Genomic DNA, 21,529 nt, shown 5'->3' with positions numbered 1-21,529 from the left:
CCCGTATAAAGTATGAGCTGAAGACCGCACTTGATGGTTGGGTAACAAATGTAAGAAAACATCAATGTATAAGGCTTCTTGGTAATTAAACCGGAACACCAAAACATGAGCATGAAATGGAAACATTGCCAAGTAGGCGAGCAAGAAATAACGATTCTTGAGATCGAAAACCCTTAGATTAGGTATCCATCTAGTCGGGCAAAAGACACAAAGGTAAATGTGGTTACAGGACTGACACTCCGGTATATTTTGCGTCAACCAGTACAGTATACGCCCTGGCAAATTCAATAAACTATGATAGCTTGTATCGTTCGTCCATCGTACAGTATTTGCTTTTCAACAAATCGTTATACGCCAGCGATGCATCAGTACTGAACACTGCTATCATGCTGTTGATGGCAAGGATGATGATGGTGATGACGCGATACTTCACTTCACAAGGCACCGTTTTGCAGTTTGACTTAATTGAGCACCTTTCAAATGTGCTCAATTTAACAAATCAACCAGACGAAAAATTTGTCCATCTACATTCTTAACTATGAGAACCTCGCAGTTTCAAAGAAACTGATTCCTCTCCCTAAATGTCAAGCGGTTGCGAGGAATGAATTTGAGAAGAAATTTCGAACCAACTGCCCAGCATCCTATTGGTCTGACTAAGTACACCCTGAATCTCTCTGAAAGCATAGTTTGAACCAAGAAAACATTCAAATAAAGTTTAAGCAATTCACGTTATTTATTCAGTGGCTTAAAATATGTTCAGTGTAACAGTTTTCCTGAGGTTTTCAAATGTAATCACAGTTCTTTCTGAGCGCAAAATTTATACTTTTAATGGCTGTCATCGCTCAATATGGTGTTTCCATAAGGGCAGTTAAATTTTTTGTGAAAACGTTGCATTTTTCACGATTTTCCATAGTGGATTTGGGACAGGGGACAAAAACAAGAAAGCATTCTCTGCTCGCGCGCACTCAAAACGGGACAGTCACCCCCTACCTATGTAGGAGAGTCTCCTGTCATCGCATCTGGCCCCCGCCACTCCTAGCCCAGGAATTCGTCACAGCCAATATAGTTGTTGGGTTTTAAGATCAACGACACATCCTGTATCGGTTGCACGGCAGAGGCTACATTTTCACTGGTATACTGAATACTTTAAGGTGCTGCGGGAGCAGTAGCAGACAGTACAATGGGAAGGCAAGTACTGCGTAGTGATGGAACTAATTCGGCGGATCGGGATTGGACATGCATGAAGCATGTACCGTCGGGAAGTAGTGGAGATCAGGCAAACTACTGTAAGCCACTGAAATGGGTATGGCAGTCAACGTGCCGTCATCCTGACGTTTCACTTGAGTTTGTGAGTATTTGGAGTAAGTCAGGACCGTAAAGGTGGTTCATATTGACCAATAATCGCGACAGATTGGTGCAAACTTTGGCCAAGGATATACTTGAGTCCGTCCAAGGTGCACCGCAGTTCAATGCTGTCATCCAAGCGTGGTGGTAAGACCGCCTTATCTAAATGGCGAAATCAAAATGGGAAAAGGTGTTAGAGGGCACTCAGGTGCAATGTAGACCACGGCACAAAATAGCAGGCAGCTAAGCGTGCTTAAATCGGTATCTACATTGGTGAATAAACAATCCTTCATCTCAAAAACGATAATCGACATTCAGGTTGAGTAAGCTATGGCGTTGAGGAGAACGGGTGTTTTGATGTGAACACGACATGCATCAGTTAAGTGATTGTAATCCTTGTTCTTCGCCCCTGATTTGGACTGGCGGAAGCAGAGGTTTGACCAGCTCTTGACACAACGCAAGGATGCGAAAGGCGGTATGAAATGTCTGGATGCCGTCGGTGCTGCCGAACCTCTGGAATGTGGATCGCGGGGCTGTTCAGAACTATTTGCATCAAAGGGTTTGCACTGTCAGTATGTAGTGAGTTTCGTTTAGCTTATACACGAAACAACATTTCTGATCTGTTTTACTCGTTGTAACGAACGATTATCTCTAAAGTTGTCGTATACTACGATCAGAGCACGCCTTAACCAGCGGCACATGCGCTCAACAAAACAGAAGTTGAAATATAAGGCTCAGCATGGACTATGGGTCTTTGGGAGGAAATCATAGAGTTGTATGGCGTTTTGTACCTTTATTTAACTTCCATTATAACACTACGTATTTCATCAGTTGCACAATCGTTTTTGTTTGAATACGAAAAACTACAAAAGCGCGCACTTGTACAGTTTCACATAATACAAACGTGGTCACGTGCTTCGACTCTCTCTTCTGATTTCGCTCGCGCCTGCAGCGGTCATTCACGAATCTCATGTACTAACTCCGGTATCAAAACGTTTCAGACCATCTTCGGAATCTATTGTATGTGGGAACTGTTCAGGAGAAGACCCCTGGACCACCATAATTGGATTATTGTTTATTCGCTAACCTGGGCCAACGACGAACTATTTTAAAGAGAACAATTGTCAGTGTGTCTGTTCCATCTGATTTCTTTATTATTGTATACCCAACCTAGCGTTATTATGTTTATCTATTTGCCACACACCTCTGTTAAACTAACTCATTGGGTAGCCAGACCACTACAGTTGAAACGATAGTTGTTAACCGTGTTGTGGTAGGAAGTGCAGAATGGATGGACATGGTACGGAACGAGTGTTGGATACGCAGGACTTAGTAGCAACCCAGTCCATCGGCAAGATAAGTTTGAATGAGCAGGCGAGTCGCGTTAAGAGGATGGAACATGGGAAGTAAAGGTCCATCGACCGCTTAGAGCACAAAGATAAGACTCGTTGGGTACGTGGGTTGAGGGAAATTCGTTCTTGTGGAGAATAAGATAAAGTAAACCTCGCGGTCGCCTGTCAGATCGGAGGTAGATCGTAGCGCGAGCGGCTCTTTTAGTCGCTTGTGTGTCCTAATAGTTTATGGAAGACTTTGGAAATTACGACGGGTGCATACACCTATCTTTAACCTTAACTACGCCGTGTCCAACATCACGGACTCTTCATTATCGACTTCGAGATTAACTGATCAAGGTGCAATTTTGCCTTTATTTTAGTAAAGAGGCTGAACAAATTTACGGAAGATATAATCGTTATTAAAACGACCATATTTCCTAATTTGAGGTTCATCATCGAGTAAAACTGGTTTATTGGAAACGAAACTGAGTGGTTATCCGTTGTTGTCGCACCAGTCCGTTCCATTCGCCAAAGGTCGTCTCATGATTTTCAAGCGCGGGCATAACAAAGCGACAGTGCACAGATTTATGATGATGAAAGGCCGTTCTTGACCAAGTTTTCCTAAATAGTTAAGGCCTCATATTCAGCGTCGCACATAGATATGGGCCTAGCAGTGGCGGTAAGTAGCCAAGGGGGACAACGGCACATGCGGTATTTTATGTTGAAGGACAGTGATTGGGCTTGTGTTCCGGCAATAACTTTGAGCTTTATGAAGTGTTCCCTTAAAAGACGTCAAAATTGCCAGCAGATAAGATACAGTTTGTTGATAATCTACCCGTAGATATCTTAAAATGCTGCGTTATCTACTGACCAGCTGTGCATATCTGAGAATGGGGATCATCCACAAAGGTTCACACTCTCGTCGCTGCTGCACAATGGATTATTATACTGAACGGGAGTCGGGCTTCCTGAAAATCTGCGTTGTGCCGAAGTTTGCTGAACAAGCCTATCCCATTTGTCACGCCGCTGGCTATTCGCACAATGAGATTGATTTCTCGAAATCTACGGCATTTTCAGACTTGCCACTTCATAGTGTAGAATGTCTATGTATAAGGTACACGCTCCTGTATTATTGAAAATCCTTTACTATGGCGATTTGTTTAGGTGAACTAAATCTCCAGGTGAATAAACCGCCGACTTTGAATACCTTAACGGATGAAAAAAATCGCGAATTGTGGAAAAGGTTGACTCACATACAATGAACGTAACTTTCAGGTATTTTTCCACCGGAACAAACTTCCTCAACATTCTAGAATCTAAATGGCCTTTGGAGATGCAACTTATGCGCAGGCGCATTCGTGCAAACAACTTTTGGCCGATTCGATTAAAACAAATCGCAAAAAAATAACGGCAGATGAGGGGGGTTTTCAGTCTACGCATATATGCAAAGAAGTGCAACATTTTGACGTTAAAGTTTTTATTTCGTCCGCAGGCGTTTTGCAGAAAAATACATTGTGCTTCTAGCCGCCGGCATTTGTCACAGCTGATCGCACACAAACGTTGTTCGACTATTTACTCGGGTATATCTTTGGTTGGATATTCTGTTGATGCTATCTTCCCCTAAAGTACACGGCGAAAAGTTCAAAAAATGCTAAAATTTAGTTTTGTGCTTTACCTCGTATCCTGGTGATGACGTGCAAACCAGTGGTGGTTGGTGGCCTTGAGAGTTTGCTAACTTAAACAAAACTCCAAGCAGAATATTACAGAAGCGGGCTGAGGGGTTAGATTAACTTTTCGTGAACCCTGATACTTGGGAAACCACTTGGTTGGGGAGAAATTAATTTTAATTGATTGCTAAAAATGGTGATGGGTTATTCGCGGTCATGCTTTCTGTGTCGTTGTCCTGATTCTGGGTGCTCGAAACCTCACTGGCAGGAACATTAAAAAATTTGGACCCCTGTTAAAGTCAACAGGGGTTGGTATTAATCGAATTTCACATGAAGAACCATTTTCCTGATATACTTGTCGCAGAGGACTTCTTAATTGCATTAGTTTGACGTAGGCTTCTGCTGACCTGAACCATCGGCAATCTTGGTCGCAATAATATCGTTTTATTTGACAAATCGACGGTGATAAGTCGGTGTAGTTTTACTGACAAAATGAAAATATTTTGGGTAACAATTATCGATTATCGCTCCGGTTTTAACTGGGTTTAATGTCCGCCAATAAATCTGGCATCAACCGTCCGCCGAATGGTGGACACAAAGTGAGTAAGTGTAAGTCGTTCGACGACCCAAAATACACATTTCCAGGGTCTTTTACCATGAAAATTGGCTTCACTAGATACGGAACCCGCTCTTACTCTGGCTGGCAACAACAGAACTATCTTTGCATCCTTCGCAGCGAACGGACCAGCGATAGTGTTTGCTGGTATGCTGAGGAAGTTTGTCTATTCTTTAGTTCTGTACAATCGGAAGTGTCAACCGTTCACCGCAAAGTGCTGTGCGCGGAAAGACGGTAGTGTGCCATTCACTTTGACACGAAGTATGTGGAGAAAAGTTGTAGGCGCGTGTAGTACTCGGCGCCTGTCATTTTGTTGATTTGTGTGTACTAATGTGTGTACGTATGTGTGTACGTAGTGTGCAACCTTGCTCAATTGGCTTCGGCTCATAAATTTTCTAGCTGTTTCCCGACCATAGCAATTGTTGTGAACCTCTGCCTTCGAAGAACCGCTGTCTCCTGGTGCTTCTATAGCTTGCATGCTATACGTATGATGACGGTCTACTTATTGAACGGGACGTCAGGAAGGCCCACAAAACTTTGATAGTCCAAGTCTACTGAGCCCCAGTGACTTGCAGTTTTTACCAATTAATCCATTACAGCCCCCTTAGACAAAATGGAATTGGAACCAATTTGCCCTTGCCCTTTCAGCAAAGCACAAAAGAAGCGTAGTGAGCGCCTTTGGGCTATATGAACTTCGCTCAAGTATTTTGAAGGCCACTGTGCTCAAGCACACACTGCAAATAATGTGTGCCGGTACACATGTGAAAACATGCCTCGTCAAACGCTGAGAGAGACAACCATCTTTCGGCCTGAAAACACTGGATCGTCTGATCAATCCATATATGCGAACCCGGTTGCCGTGTGGTTCTCCCTACCTGCATATCTAATAGCCTCAGAATAAGACGAAGCATGCTGTGGAACGGTCAGTCTTGTCTATCGAGCAGTATGTAGCAGTGGTTTCACGCACTTGTGCGCATAGCGGAAGATGTTATCCTTAATTTAAGTCAACCCGACTGGCGAATTACACCACCCTTTTGATAGCCACGCAGGTTTGTCATCAACGCAAAAACTGGATGCCCTGATTGCCGTGACGCTTGCGTTGTCAGGACATGTGAAGCGAAGGATTCAGAAATATATTCATATTGAGAGCAATTGCTACAGAAATACAGAGGCGTAGAATCTGCGTGCATCATTTGTAGCTATAGAAGAGAAAGGAATGAGTGACACTAGCATTGACTAGCAAAAGAATAGGGACCAGCTTGTGTGAAAGACGCACGCTTGTGTTAATTGCCACACCACATTTTGAGGCAAAAAAAAACACTCGCCGCCCACACATCCAAGAAGACAGCTAACAAATATAAACGTAATTTATAGAGAAAACTTACCTTCGTACCCCTGAGAAAATTCACCCGGCAACTCAATCTGAAATCTGGTTTTGTTGATCGCACGTAGGGCACAAGAATGTCGGCCTGTTGAGCAAACTACTGATGTAACTCAATGCAGCCACAAGTGACAATGGTCACATTGTACCCAGACCACCGTCCACTCCTGACAGGCACCATCAGACAAATCACTGATACCGCGGACATCAGGGTCAATATGTGAAGCCACTGGCTTGATCTTACGGTGCATTGCCGCGGCACTATAATTCGCTTTTACTATGGTTGGGACGGACCCGATCCTGAGTGTACGGCGTCAGCTGTCCCAAACACTCCGAATGAGACGGCTGAATTGCAATTTTTGGTCGCCAGAGCCATTTAAATCGGCGATTGGCACATGTCACCAGAGATAACCATCTTTGTTATACTGATACTTTGAATCCGCTCGTACAACATCATCGTAATTTGCAAACAAATTATGCAGCCACAATGAAGTGAACGACGAAATATTCAAACTACCATCACCGATAATAGACACTGCCATGGGTCCAAATGTGCGCAAGTCCTATCGGAAACCCTGTAGATCACGAGTCAGATCGTCAAAGCGGCGCAGTTTATCGCGCAAGACCCGAACATCATTATAGTTTTCCGAACATGGTCACGGAACTCCATGGATGACTTAGAACATCTCAGCAAATCGAAAACCACCTGTTACTGCTTCTAACTTAGATGGTGGTTGCTGGCGTACAATCGGCAGTCAGATCTCAATGAGTTGTGGAGGTGTTGTATGTTGAAAAGCAACCTTCCAGGTGAAGCAACCGCATGAAGGACCGGTAGTCGAAGTCGACGTACCTGAACACTAGTGCAGTGGGTGTTTGTGCGGACAATTATCAACATACCGACGAACACGCATATTAACCTTCGAGTATGAGCAGACTTGTATACCTTTATAGATCATGAACGCTAAACAGACAGATGACCTCCACGAGACTTCTGTTCATATTTCGACGTCGATAAGCGATGTCAGCAAGCGCAATATGTACCCATTAACTGCTGGATTTCTCGCAATTGGGATTCAAAGTCCACGAAGGAATGGCACTCAGACCCGGCAGTACTCTAGCCTTGTTACATTATATTTGCCCACCAATGCGTCGTATGCATCTCCAAAACATTAAACTACAATAAAAGTTTACTTCACAACATGCCAGAGTACTTGGCTTCAGCATGATACAGGCCATCCTTGCCGTGTTGATGAATAACCAGACGCTTTCAACACTACTTCGCAGAGGCCAGGACCACACAAGAAGTGTGATGAATTAATAATTGGAGCTTTTCACTGGATTTCATACCATCCTGACACGGTCTAGAAATACTTGTAGTCCCGTCTAGACCGCATGCCACTGACTTTGGGGTTATTCTGTAAATCACCGGCGCATTGCAGCCAATCAGTGAGCGGATTTGTTTGCCACAAAGTCAAATCACTGACAGATTTTGGGATGTCATCGCTTGGAACTGTCTGGTGGTAGGGAAGCTTTCTCGGTCCGCAACGATTCCACCAAATGTGACTCGTCACCCGAGAACAAACTATCCTGTAGCAAGAACTCACTACAGGAAGAGATTGTCTTGGTCTTAGAGTATTTGTCCTAAGTGGATTGGCTTACACTAATTTCTGCAGAACTTCCCTCATAGTTTAAACCTGATTGCCGTTTTATTGATGACAAAAATTGCTTCTGACTCATTATCGATAAAAAATAAGATGCTCACGCAACCTTGGGAGCCTATTACTCCTAATGACAAGAAGTTCTTTGAATCCATTACAACTCTTGATTTAGCATCAAAACTGGCCACGATATCTTCGCTAATAATGGCGTCAATGCAATGCATTGGATTGTATTGTCGCGGTCGGGTCATTTCAGTTATAAGACGTTTATGAACAATATGATTGGGCTTCGCAAATCTGAAATATACCTTTCTAGTTCCTACAAAAACTCATTTCTCGTTCTAAGAGCTACGCATAAATTCTCTGAACGATTCCAAATCTTACTTGCCACGATAAGAAGCGCCAGGACCAGACCCAATTTTCGACAACATGGATGCCCTCTTGTGATTGCAAGTTGGTTAGTTACTGGATCTACCATTTGTGTAAAACGTAAAAAGTAAAAAGCAAAGCGAATTTCCAAGAAAACATACCACTTACATGCCTCACCCATCAGTAGTATCACCGTTACACCATCTGTGTAAAACATAACATCAGAACCTGCAGTCAGGTCGTGCATCCCACTGGCAGCTAAAGTACGTGCTTCCAAATGTTTAAGCAATCTCAGCAAACGCTTTCTGTCTCTGTTCATGCAGTTCTCTGCAAGGTTAGTTCATTTTGACTGATTTATCCGTAGTAACTGCTTCACTAAACGTGTAGTATTAGCCCAGCAGGTGAGTTTATTGACTCTACCTTCAGACTCGAGCGAACAGACAAATAACGCGTCAGCAAGTTTTCTGACTTTTTGTGAATATCTTGGTACTATAAATTCTGTCCGCGCAACAAGCCTGCAGTTAATGCGCAGTTGAAATTTCCACGAATTTCAACTTTAGAAGACATTTAACACGGCGCCAAACATTCTAAATCGAATGAAAATGAGGAAGAACCTAGAATCTGACTTGATCTGCAAAGGAAGCAGAATACACTACCACTTGGCTTCAATAAAAAGGAAAATAGCCATGGGGTCCACCAATGAAAACGATGAGTTTGGTCGATGAGTCTTTGTGGGAAAAGTCTTTGTGATAAAGGGAAACGAGAAATAAACGAATGAATCAGTATGCTGTTCAAGAACATAGTGACAATCACAAAGATCAAGACGCCTTCCGGAGTATATGGAATCTTAGCGTATTCACGTCGTGTACTACACCGTCCTTGTACTCAGGACTGCTAAGTTTTATGCGTACAGCCATGGTGTCGTTTGGTTAAAACAGTCTGTTGATGCTACGGCACTAGTTTCGCTCCAGGTGCACAGAACGGAGGCTATAATGTTACCGCAATTTAGCAACATAAATCAGAGGGCGTGTTCACCAGACTATGCGGAAATACGAGGACATCTTCCTAGCGGACAAAAATTTATGGACACTAGCGCAGCATGATCCTATGTACAGTTGAGCCTCAAAGACTTTTTCATTAGTAATCAGTCCTTGTAGTGCTTTGGTACTTCAGAATACTTGGTGCTCGTACGTTTTGGAAAACATCCGGCCTTTGCAGTTTGAGACTGAGGTTTTGCCACAGACTAGACTACACAGAAAAAACATTCGATCGCCTTACACTTGGGTTTTCGTTTTTATGCAAGCAGGGTCAGACCACCAAGTTAAGGCCCCTTACATTAGAATTGTTTCATAACCTTGCAGATATGCTCCTGAACAAACTGTCGTCAAGAGGAAAGTTGCACACTGCGCAGTCAAACCAAACTACCACTTAGAGAAATGCTTGACAAAAATGCGGCACAATTTAGAGGAACTATTCTCGTTTTTTTCGTAGCGATCGGCGCCTTGTTGCCTTATTCTCAAAAAGTCACAAGAGAAGTGAGATTCGAATGAAGTGTCCAGGCATGTCTTCCTCAGACAAGTGTACACAATAAAAGTGCTGTTGGTCTACAATTTGTTCTTATCGGAACCTTTATTACCAGTCCAATTCATCTATGCATTGCTACACACTTCATCTCCACGTTCTCAAGGTTCGTGTTTCCAGAAAGTTTTATTCGTTCCGCTCGCTGTTAGATGAAACTCAGCTATCCGTTCCAGGTAACAAGTAATTTAAATGTCATAGGCTCCGCGGTTACGCCCGTCTAGATGCCCACGTATTTTCACTTAACCGTATTTTTGGTTGCAACAGTGGGGGAGATGAGCAGATCTGTGCTACAATGTTTTATTCTATGACGCCCACACAAAAGCAACAGCCAAGTGAACAGCTTAAAAACTTTTTAAAGCTTGGCAACCATATCAGCTGCCAACATTCAGTAAAGATCAGAAATGTTTCGTTAGTGGTAATATTAGGGGGCTTTATTCTTCCACTAGGCAACCCATGGTTTACGGCTGATAACCAATTGTTCGATTGTATACACGGGAATTAACTTCATCAAATGAAAGTTGGTATAGTGCAGAGTCTCGCACATTTGAGTTGGGGGTTACTTTACATCCGAAGTTAAGGTTACAAAGAATTACCTCCAAACATCTGGCCTATGCTTCGACTCAACCGTGAATTTCAGTCGAATTTCGAACATTGAGATCCATACAAAATTAAGATTTGAGTTCAAAATGGCTGGGCGTTTCAGGAAATGTGTCTGTTCAGCTGACAACTGCAGATCAACATCTTGAAACCTTGATACTTCGGTGTTGCAGACTAAAAGATGTGTTTTGGTGTAAGAAGAGTATACGCCGTGGATGATTTATTCCACGTTGAATGTTCAATTGATCAGCAAAGCTGCACATTTTCACCTGTGTATTGAGCAAAAAAAATTGCATATATTTTGAGCTGCTTCCGAAGCCAGGCTGTAAAACGTGGCACGTTCCGTCGCGTGAATGTTTACCGGTTAAGTGTGTGGAAAAATTTGCCTCTTTAACTTGGAAAATTCGGCAACAGCGGAAGATAGGTATCTTGTCAAGGAATACGTTTCCATCCCAAAGCACGTAAAGAGACGAACATTCATATTATTCACTGTATTATTTTTCGGGTCGTGCAATATATCTCAGTAAGCTCAATATAATACGGGATATGGCACACCCATGATTCCATATTCAGTTGATCCATGGATGACTCCCATTAGTGGGAAGTTCTGTATGTCGTGCAAAGTAAGCTGTGCATGTTGTAAGCAGAACGAAGTACTGCCAGACAGTATGAGCTGCACTGTTTGAATATGCATGTGGCCTCCTTAACAGCAAATAAAAGCCGTAAGCATGAGCAGTATAATGGGTAAAATTCTGGATATTACGGCCACATTATCGGCACCACATTTGTTCAATCATCATACTCGCGGTGCGGCACACACTGTGTTTAAAATTAAGGACTTTATTTGAGTGATAACCTTCAGTAAGGACCAGGTTTTGTGTGTTAGTAGTGTTGGAAGAGTAAGTGATCTGGAAGCCATCCAGAAGGATGAAAAATCATACTGATGCAAGTTCTGAACATCACTATAATGTGAGCTTTCATCAGGACACAATGAAAGCCATTTTAAGGGAGTGCATGATTGTCAGAGATTGGTAGCCTCCTCACTTTTCCTAAATTTCATTCAAATGCACTGATAGAAACGAGATATTGTAAATATTAATTATCGGCAGGTTTGAGGACATAAAATCTCAAAAAGGTAAGGAGTAGATTGTCCTCAATCACAATTTCGTTGAGAAGGACAAACATATTTGGCGACAAGTGCGTAGGAAAGTTAATGTATTTGTTTACCTGTATCAGGACAAGTTGGTAACCTATTGCGGATCAGAACATACAAAGTAAAACAATTCATTTGGTTGTTTTATATTAAATCTGCCTTCTCTCATAAAAATATCTCGGACAAAGACCACTTTTACGTTCCCCCAGACCATTCCCAATAGGATGATGATTGCAGTGTCGAAACTAAAGTTAGGAGGCCTAAAAGTTCTGCCCTTTGCAATTTTACCACGAGTTCATCATCAGTTGAAAGCGATAAGTTGCTCTTTTTGTAAGGAGAAGCTAGTAAAAGCGAAGTGAGTACACTATTCTCCATTAAAGAGAATCAATACTGTAGAACATCCTCTAAGTAAGAAAGACTATCTAAAACAGATGTTCTAACTACTCATTAGTGGAACCAAATGTATACGAGCATATGAGAAGGATAGCATAAAAAGGGGAAGACACGAATACCTGACTGCTTAAATCGGCTGGTGAACAGCGGTCACATCAAAAAATATCCACAAGAAATCCCGAGACCGATGGACATGAATATTCTTTGTAAGTGCGGCCTTTCGGAAACGCACAATTAAGGCTGTCCACTACGCCCTGTACTAAAAAATGGCAGTTTCATTATGATAGGTGAAACAACTTGCTGGCTGAAAGGTACGTCTTAAATCCTCCTCCCGAAACAACTATACAACCATAGTCATTATTATAGCTTGAAGTTAGTACGTTCCACTCACAATATCAGTCTCAGTAACAGGCGGATGTGCCCTTTAGATGCAGGTTTATACCAATACAACCCAACTAGACGACAAATTTTACAAGCAGTTTCACTGACCAGGGAACGGTATCTCACCAAAGCTGGTCCTGGATTTTAAAGAGTCATTTTGTTTACGTACATTAAACATGTCCTTTTAAAACTATTTCAACAGATTTCAAATCTTCATTTTATTAGCGTCCCCCCTCACTATACTGTAGGGCATTTGTGCAATTCTATTTCCGTCCACAAAATGCTCATACTTGTCCTCGCAGTATACTTGGGCGAGCTGTGTGCTAAAAGCATCCATTTTGAATTAGAAGGCCAAGTCTATAAACGAATCGAGGGCGTGACAGTGGGTAGCCGGTTGGACCATTGTTAGCAGTTTTCCTTTCAACCATGACTGAAAGATAGGTTTCTGATCAGATATCCGGTGGTATATTCGATAGAAGATAATATATGGACAGAGATTTGGATTTAAACCAACTGCACATAAATTATGGAACCCGCACATCTGCTGAGAAGTTTACAACCGAATCTTCTCACGTATCTGGAAAGGGAAACTGGCAGCAGTTTTGCATTTAAGATACTATTATTCGCAGACGCCAATGCGGCATATCAAAGCGTTCAGTGAACCGCAATCTCTCATGAACTAGAGATCTACGGTTTCCACTTTTATTCTTTTAGCTTACGAAGAAGCCTGGTGCGCACTTTGTTCAACCACACCAAAAGTACTTTTACTCCTGACTCTCTTTAGTTATTTCCAAAGAGTTCTTAAGGAGAACGTTGCCAATGTCTCAAGCACGTCACGACCTAAGCTGGAGCCTGTCTACTCAGTGAAAAAGTTTTTATCCGAAGGGTTACCTTACCACAGCCATATGGCACAAATTACGTGTTATGTTCAGTCGTACCCATCCAGCCGCTCAACTAATCCCGGTTTCATCAACAGATAAGTCAAGCCCCGATGTGCGTCACGTAGTGTACCCAGTCTGTCTGCGTACCAGTTCACGTGGAATTGCATTGAAGCATGTACTGGTGAAACAGGTAGGAGCTTTACAAATGCGTCTGAGGACATTTGCTTCATTATTTCAGCCAGGTGACCAACTGGCGACCGATGATCTGCGAAATGGCACCCTAAAACCAGCCTCATTGAGGGGGCAAAAGGTTCACCTCAGAGTAGAGTACACAATCATACTGAGTGATATCAACTCAGAATCCCGAAACCTCGAAATCAACTTAAAGCCCAGCGTAACCTTTGGATATGTACTGCAAATGAGCTCTAATAAGAGCGAAACGCAAGTCCAGTGATTTCCTTTGGTGTGGACTCACCGGAATAAGTACGCCAGAACAGGAGGACGACCATTCAGACGACAGTGGTGTGAGTATGAATAAAATACCTCTCCCGCAAAACCCCACAACTCGACAGTGTCAGCTTCCGGTGAGGCCATGTTGACCAATCAACCTAGTCTGCGAGCACCAAACTATTAGTTTGCCTTGAACATAAGAACCAGACTTGACTAACCCACCCTACGATTGACTCCGTTCCAGTTTTATTGCTGCTTATTCCTTATTGTGATTTAAAATTGATGCATTAAGTAGTGTGCCTGAAGAGCTAAATGCAAAGTATCGACAAACCCAGTCTTTGATTTGTTGCTGTATTATTCAGATGGATGAAAATCCACTTTATTTCTTGGTTCAAGAAACTGCTTAGTTATAACGAAGGTTCGAAACGGAGATGATGCATCAGTGCAGAAATAGGCCACACCAATAAATGAGTACAGTGATGTACAGTATTTACAGTACAGTATGTGATGAATAACGCACTGCGCAGAATCGCTAAAACTGTCCTAAAGGTCGAGAAAATGGATAATTATTCAGTCTGGTTGGTAGAGCGAGACGTTTTGTTCCCATTCGATCCATGTGAGGAGATGGATGAGTCAAATTCGTCTTTTTTAGTCTCATTCTCGTTTCTTAGACGATATCGGGTATACCGTTTGCGTACCCTGGTTCGTACATGCAGTTGATTGGATGTATTCAGCCTGTTCCCTGAAAGAGGAACATGGTAGATGCACCTCGTGCGACGCTTGAGTTCGAAAGGGTTTTTGGCTCTGATGATGTTCCCTTGTAAAATCACTCCGAGGAAGCTTTTAACCTTGTTGTCCTAGATGGCGCTGGGAATACCTTCTCCCTATATTGTATCTAAAGTGGGCAGCAAGTTTTATTGATCTAAGTGACGATTTGTTAAGACACACTTACTATGAAGCAATGTCTTGTTCATTCCAGCCCGGTTGCTCATGTAGGCAGTTCCAAACATTGCTCTTTGACTTAAGGATCTAAGGATTTGACGGCTGCGTGCTTGACTTACTGTGGATGCCATGATTTCTAGTGAAGACGCTCGTCGGTATTCGTTTCCCATAGTTTACAGATGACGGCACATGACTCATGTCCACCTATACCCTGCAGTCCAATAAATCTATAATCCTCAGTTAGAATTTTGTTTTGATATGGGTTTCGCACCTTTTCATTGTTACAAAAAGTCTCGGAAGGCATGTGCTTGTGTGGCCACTACAACCGCAACTGTGTTATCAACCTATTCTAGCCAGTTGCGCCACTGGGCGAGATCCACTAATGTCCAAGAAAATACCAACTACTTCGGATGACCCATAATACCGTCATCAAGTTTCTGTGGAATACAGTTCTTCATGCGGAATAGTTGGTAACCAATGCCAACGGTAATATCAAATGGGGATAATGGTCCATTCTGTGTCAAGAGATACAGCTGCACAAACTGTTGACTCTTCGAAGCAGGATCGCCAGGGAATGGTGGCTGCTTGGAGCATGATATCTGACATTGTTTTTATGAGGAGGATAGCTAAGACCTATTATTAATGTACAAATATGAGGAGATGTTGCACAGTGCATTATCTCATCCTCTGGAATTGTTGTTTAAAACAAAATACTCAGTAGCCATTACCTGAGTTTGTTTGAAAACATAAACTTGGTACAAATCCTTTTGAAAATCTCTGGGTCTAGCCGTTTTGTACAATATATCTTCGGAGCTAACCAAGTAGGTACAGCCTCCTTATTCACATTAGTCTTATCTCCTGATTGAAAGCCGTTTGAGTAAAGCGCTAAGTTTCAAGATAAAATGATGTTATTTGGGGTTGAGGCGTGAGGGAGTTACACATCTCGCCTACAGTAATATTCGAACTTATGATAAGTGCAAAAGCCGCCACACTTATCAGTGAGAAGAACATTTCAGATATCCTATGCAGGTAGCCTCCGTAGAAGACCTAAGAAGCACTATAATGCTTTCTTGTCCACATTGCGAATGATCAGCAGTGCGAAACTCGCAATTCTCTAGAGAAATTGGCCTGCCGTCAACGCAATCCGTATAAGTATCATTTATTACTTAAAAGCAAACGACTCTAGTTAATCAGAGTTTCAATAGCGTTTTCACCTCCATCTGTGATTTTTTTCTGTTTAAATTTAGTCTTTGCAGTTCAAAAGCAATGACGACTTGACGGAAACTGGCAAAGCCTTGTACGATCATTCAAGTATTCACCCAGAGGGGTGTTCACTTGAGAACCACCGTCCTTATGGGGCTGAGTTAGGTGAAATTCACGTCTCCACTGTTTTTGAGACACAAGCTTTGCCCAACCCCTCAGGGAATTTGTCGTAAGTTGGTCCTGGAAGAAGACGATTGGGGACAAATACTCTGGCTCGGAACCCCACACACTATGGCTTGTAGGTGATCCCAGTGGCGAACATAGTAGCTTCTGATATCCGGATTGGAACACTAATGTTTGTTGGTGTCCACTGGACTAGTGTCGGATAAATTTTACAAGGAATGTGATAGCAGCCTGGGCGATGGTTTTTTACTCGGACCTACTGTCCACATGTGTTCAGTTCAGCGGTATTCCATGTTTTTAATCGTCTTACTCCAATGCTTCTTAACTTAGCACCTGCTCTTTACCAAGGCGCTCTGTTCCCGCTGTTGTATAGTGCTCTGGTACTAGTTTCACTGATGGTATATTGCCACTGATAATGATTTTAGCTTCACGGACCTGCAGGATAGCCAACAGTAAAAATAGTAAGTGATACGTAAATACAATACGATTGTCAAATGTAGCATAACTGCTATTTCGCAAGTCGAGAAAACGAAGGAGTTCCATTAGTAGGGAAAAACTCGCGGTGGATGTTGTCCTTTGCGGAGTAGGGGTAATCTGTCCAGTAAAGTGGCCTCAGCGGACTGCTGAATTACTCGGATATGGTAATTTCCAAAGGCAGCATAGTTGATACACGACCATAAGGAAGCTCGCGCTCCATGTACGCTTGATGACCCAGGTAGCTCTCATGGTCGACTGGGTTACTGTTCACTCGTATCCTCGTGTTTTTGGCTATCTATGGTTAAGTTGCTTAAGGGACTTTCTAACAGAAATTTGAGACACATTATGGGCTGAACATTCTTTCAGTGATCATCCGGAGGTTAAGTGCGAAACCAATTCATCTTGATGGGTATTACGACCTATGGGGCCCTTTTCAGCGCTGTTTCCCGAGTTTGAGGTAACAGTTACCTACAACAGCTGAAACATGGAATCGATGAAGCACCGCGGGTTGCACTTGAAACGAAGTTCAAAGGACCTGGAAACTTCCGTCGACTGTTAAAGATACATAGAACAGACATTTCATATTATTCCGTATTACCCGTGCAAATTATATAAATTTCTAGAACTCAAGCAATACAGATTGAGACGTTGACTTATTTAAATGTCTTTCCTTGTAGAAACGTGGGAAACCTTTTGCTGAGGTGTAACGTAATGAAGTTAAAAAAACATGCAGAAGTATGATCCAACACTACAAAGTACGCTCTGTTTGCGACTTCTGACTCATTTTTCCATATCATCTGAATGAAAAACCAGCATTTTAACAAATACACTCATTAGCCATCACGAGCAACTCAGCTGAATATCTTCAAATCTTGTGGGAAGTTTCTTTTGTGAAAAAAACCCAGGTAAATTCTCTAATCGCTGAACATCCCGAATCTATGTGCTCCGTTGATTTCGTGCTACATTTGCATGTGGTTCAGTGAAGATCCGTTTTTTGTCATTCAAACACGGGGCATTTTTAGAATATTTGCTGAGTACACCTCAATTTCAAGTTCATATCGAGGAAAATTTTCGTGTTCGAGTCGTTTTCTACCCAGGAATTTGCGACCAGTTGGATTTTTCAGGTTTCAGCTTTTTTTATCAGTGTACCAAACGAATGGGCAGGAAAACGGATCCCAAATATATTTGACTTGAATATAAATATAGGCGGGCCTCCTGCTTATTATTTTGCATCTGTGTGCGCAAATATTTTCGCAGTCTATCACCAGACATGCACCACTCTTGTGCTGGTTCGTGAGCTAATCGTGGTGACAAACATGACTTTGGAACATAGGTGAATTTATCCTTTGGTTCCAAATCAAGGTCGGTTTTCGAGTTGGCCAACGAACTGGCTGTAATAGTGATTCCCATAGTCTCAGATAACAGCAGAATGTTGTAGGATTTATGGGCGTACCAAACTGAAATCGATCACTGATTTATCCGTAGTCATAAGCATTAAAAATGCCAAAGCCACAGAGTGAACCGACACGGGAGGAATTCATAGAAAATACAGGTCAGCAGAATGTGTAGGATTTATGGGCGTACCAAACTGAAATCGATCACTGATTTATCCGTAGTCATAAGCATTAAAAATGCCAAAGCCACAGAGTGAACCGACACGGGAGGAATTCATAGAAAATACAGGTCTGGATGATACTTCGTGCACTACAGAATTCTGCCTCACACTGTTTGCTTTAGCAAAATATAACAGCTCAGTATCCGTATTTCTGTGGTGTCGGGTGCCGCCTCCTTTCCCCGAAGCCATGGGCATTAATGATGGTCATTTAAGCCAGCAAGGTTACTCAAAAAGGCTACGGTTTTTCGTCCCAATGAAAGGAATTTTAGCTAGGTCATCGGGGTTACAGATCGTACAACTGGCACCTAGACCTCTTCAATCGGATGATTATATTCGTTGGAGACGGTGCTTAAACCGTATTTTGCAGTGCAATATCACCTTTTGTGAAAATAATCCCTAAGAGGAAAAAGCAGTATCGTGGATAAAATTATTGCAAAATACACTGGCAATTTTGGCTTACAGTATCGCCCGAGGTGTTTTCTCATTCTGCAAGAGTTGTGAAATATACGAAGTACAAGAAAGATCTAACAGGTTGTCATCAGCACCAGCCACTAATCACATAGTGCAAAGGATCTGGCTAGCCTCAAGATTAGGGAATGTTCTCCAGGGTCTCCTATTATGACCATGTTTAACTAGTGGCCAATATTGCAAGGAGACTTTATACTGTAAAAAGCTGGAGAAGTTGCTAGCAAACTTGCAGACCTGTGTTAACCGCACCCATCTTCTATTATGCGTTAGTCTTGAAAGCTCTGCCCCTGACAGTTGGCAATCCTCAGAGGTATGCCCTCGTTTATTAATAATAATTTATTGGAGACAATCCAGAGAAAATAGAATTCTTTCAAGCAGATTTGGGCATTTAATATTTCTTCACTAACTTAGGCTTTATCGAACGCGCATACATATCAAACAAAGACGTCTACAGGGCGAGTTTTTTGTCTTCCACTTACACCATAAGAGAATGAAAAAGTGTAAGCGGAAAGTGTCAGTTCTCACATTTTAACATTGCGAAATTTACACGGGATAATGCATATCACCTGAAATATGTGTGAGATATTTATGTGCTGTTTGTCAAGATTAAATAAAGCCAAAATGATGGTGACACAGCAAGAAGGACCCAATGTTAGGAGGGAACGACTCAAAAAATGGATTACCCTGGTTGGTCCTAGAACGCTTTCTCGATGACGTTGAATCTTCCGGAAGAGTTCGCTGCGAAAAAGATGACACCTAACCTACACATCATATTTAGAAAGGAATGTACTAGTTGTGTTCATACAGGACTTATTACACAGCTGCTGTTAGGAAGAGTGCCTTCAAATGCAGAGTTCCATATTACAAAACACGAACTAGGGGGTTACATGCCATGAAGGACATGAAGTCCAAAACCTTATTTTTTAGAAAGTCAGTACCCTCAAGCGTATTCCTGAGCTTCACTAAGCTTTGTTTGAATTTGTAACAGTAATGAACAAACAACGTCCAACTGTTTGCTGGTTTCCGATGCGGCTCTCCATCAGATGCAAGAAAGATGCTTTAAACTATTTCGATTAGACACTACTTATAAGTTTTATCAGCAGTATATGTCGTCAACTGATATTCACGCCAATAAAACCAAAGTCTGCCACCATTTTCCTAGCCATTCGAGAAACGCTGCCTTTTTAACAAACACACATGATGAGTCCGAAGGCTGAAAGAATGAAAACATACCTTTTGGTGTAATTTTAAGCTACAAAATCGTGAAAAACAAAATGTCCAGCTTCATCGCGTTTTCGGTCGTCAACTCTACATACAAAACACGGTAGGCTGGAGTGTGTTCAAACTAAGGTCTCATTTGGGATTTCCACGAATTTTTGTAAAATAATTTCGGAAATCCTATTGAGTTCAGCTGTGGTGTTCTATTATCTATTCAGTTAACATCATGAACTCCATATTTGATAGCAATATGCCCCGTGAGTGGAATTCATTCATTTTCCACCAGCCAGGTAGATTGATTGTCACAGTATAACAAACAACTCCGCCACCCAAACCACGAATGGACAAGTTAGCCAGTCTGATATGTGATGGCGCCATTAAAGCTGTGATGACGGAACAAAACTCCTTCTCGAACCAGTTGCTTTTGAGTTGTAAGCGCATTTTGAAGGATAAAAAGATCTAAAAAGGATAATTGTTAAGCTGTAAAATCTTTTCCGTGCCTGGCTGCCATGCAACCCGAAGGAAACACGATGGCTTTGATACTGCCAAGTCGCCCAAACAAAGATAGGAGGAGCCGAGATGCGAAGGAATAATATTAGTGAGCAGTTTATGATCCTCGGTGGTGAGAGGCGGCCATTTGCATTCCGTTCTCTGTGTCTGTGTTTTAGGCATGGGTTTCATTCATGGGTACCTATCTTGCTCAGGCATGCATTCTGAAAAATCTTATAAGGCAAAGGACTTTGATGAAATTTCGCCTTGAATCAAGGCTGCTGATCAAACGTGTATGTTGTTTCCATGGCGAGAGTCAGTCAAAGCATAAAGGCTGACTCGTGAATATAGGCTGTAGGCCTGTGATGTTAGTGTGTTAACATCGGTGCGCTTCTTCGCAACTCGTTCAATCAGAAAAAAAATCGCCAACCGGGATGCCTCCTTATCATCCACGAACCATCATCACTTACAAATATTTTACAAAAGCTAAAGTTAACGATAGCAGTAAACCTTGTTTAGCTAAATGGTTGTTCACGGTCTCAGTGTCAGAAATATCGGCTTTCTGAAAATAGTCCTAAAACGTCCGAAACTTACTGGGAACTGCCAATTCCACGAAAATCGCTTCAGGAAGGTTGCTGACTCTATAGGTTAGAAAAGCAGTTATTGATTGAACGTCAAAGCGATCAGTCATCGACCGCTGACGACGCTCTGGTGCCTAGGCCTGGCCCAGAAGTGATGCTCGTTCATCAAACAACCTCAAATGCACAGGCTTGATTAGGAATGCGTATTAGATACTGCGATGCGCCCTGCAACTTTAGACGGGTTTGTTGGCAATAAAGCTGTTGTGTTCTTGTTACCTGAGTCATCTCAGAAAGACTTCTTTTGACGTCTAGATCCCAGAGGTGGTGCTCCAAAATTACAGGCACACTAGTTCACTTATCGACAGTGAAGATGTTCCATTTTGTGTTTGTCAAAAACATTCTTTTAAGGTGAAGAGTTACTGGGGTCGAAAAAAGGTTTCATGTTTGGTTGAACCAGACCTTACGAATTGACACTAAACGGGATCACGGTGTCGTTTTTACAGCTGTGTGGATTTGTACTAGAGGATGAAAATTTTAATCATCCCGTC

The sequence above is a fragment of the Opisthorchis viverrini genome, assembly GCF_000715545.1.
Source record: "Opisthorchis viverrini unplaced genomic scaffold opera_v5_108, whole genome shotgun sequence".
Classification (NCBI taxonomy): Eukaryota; Metazoa; Platyhelminthes; class Trematoda; order Opisthorchiida; family Opisthorchiidae; genus Opisthorchis; species Opisthorchis viverrini.
The sequence above is the reverse complement of the archived record's forward strand: the minus strand, read 5'-3'. Positions refer to the sequence as shown.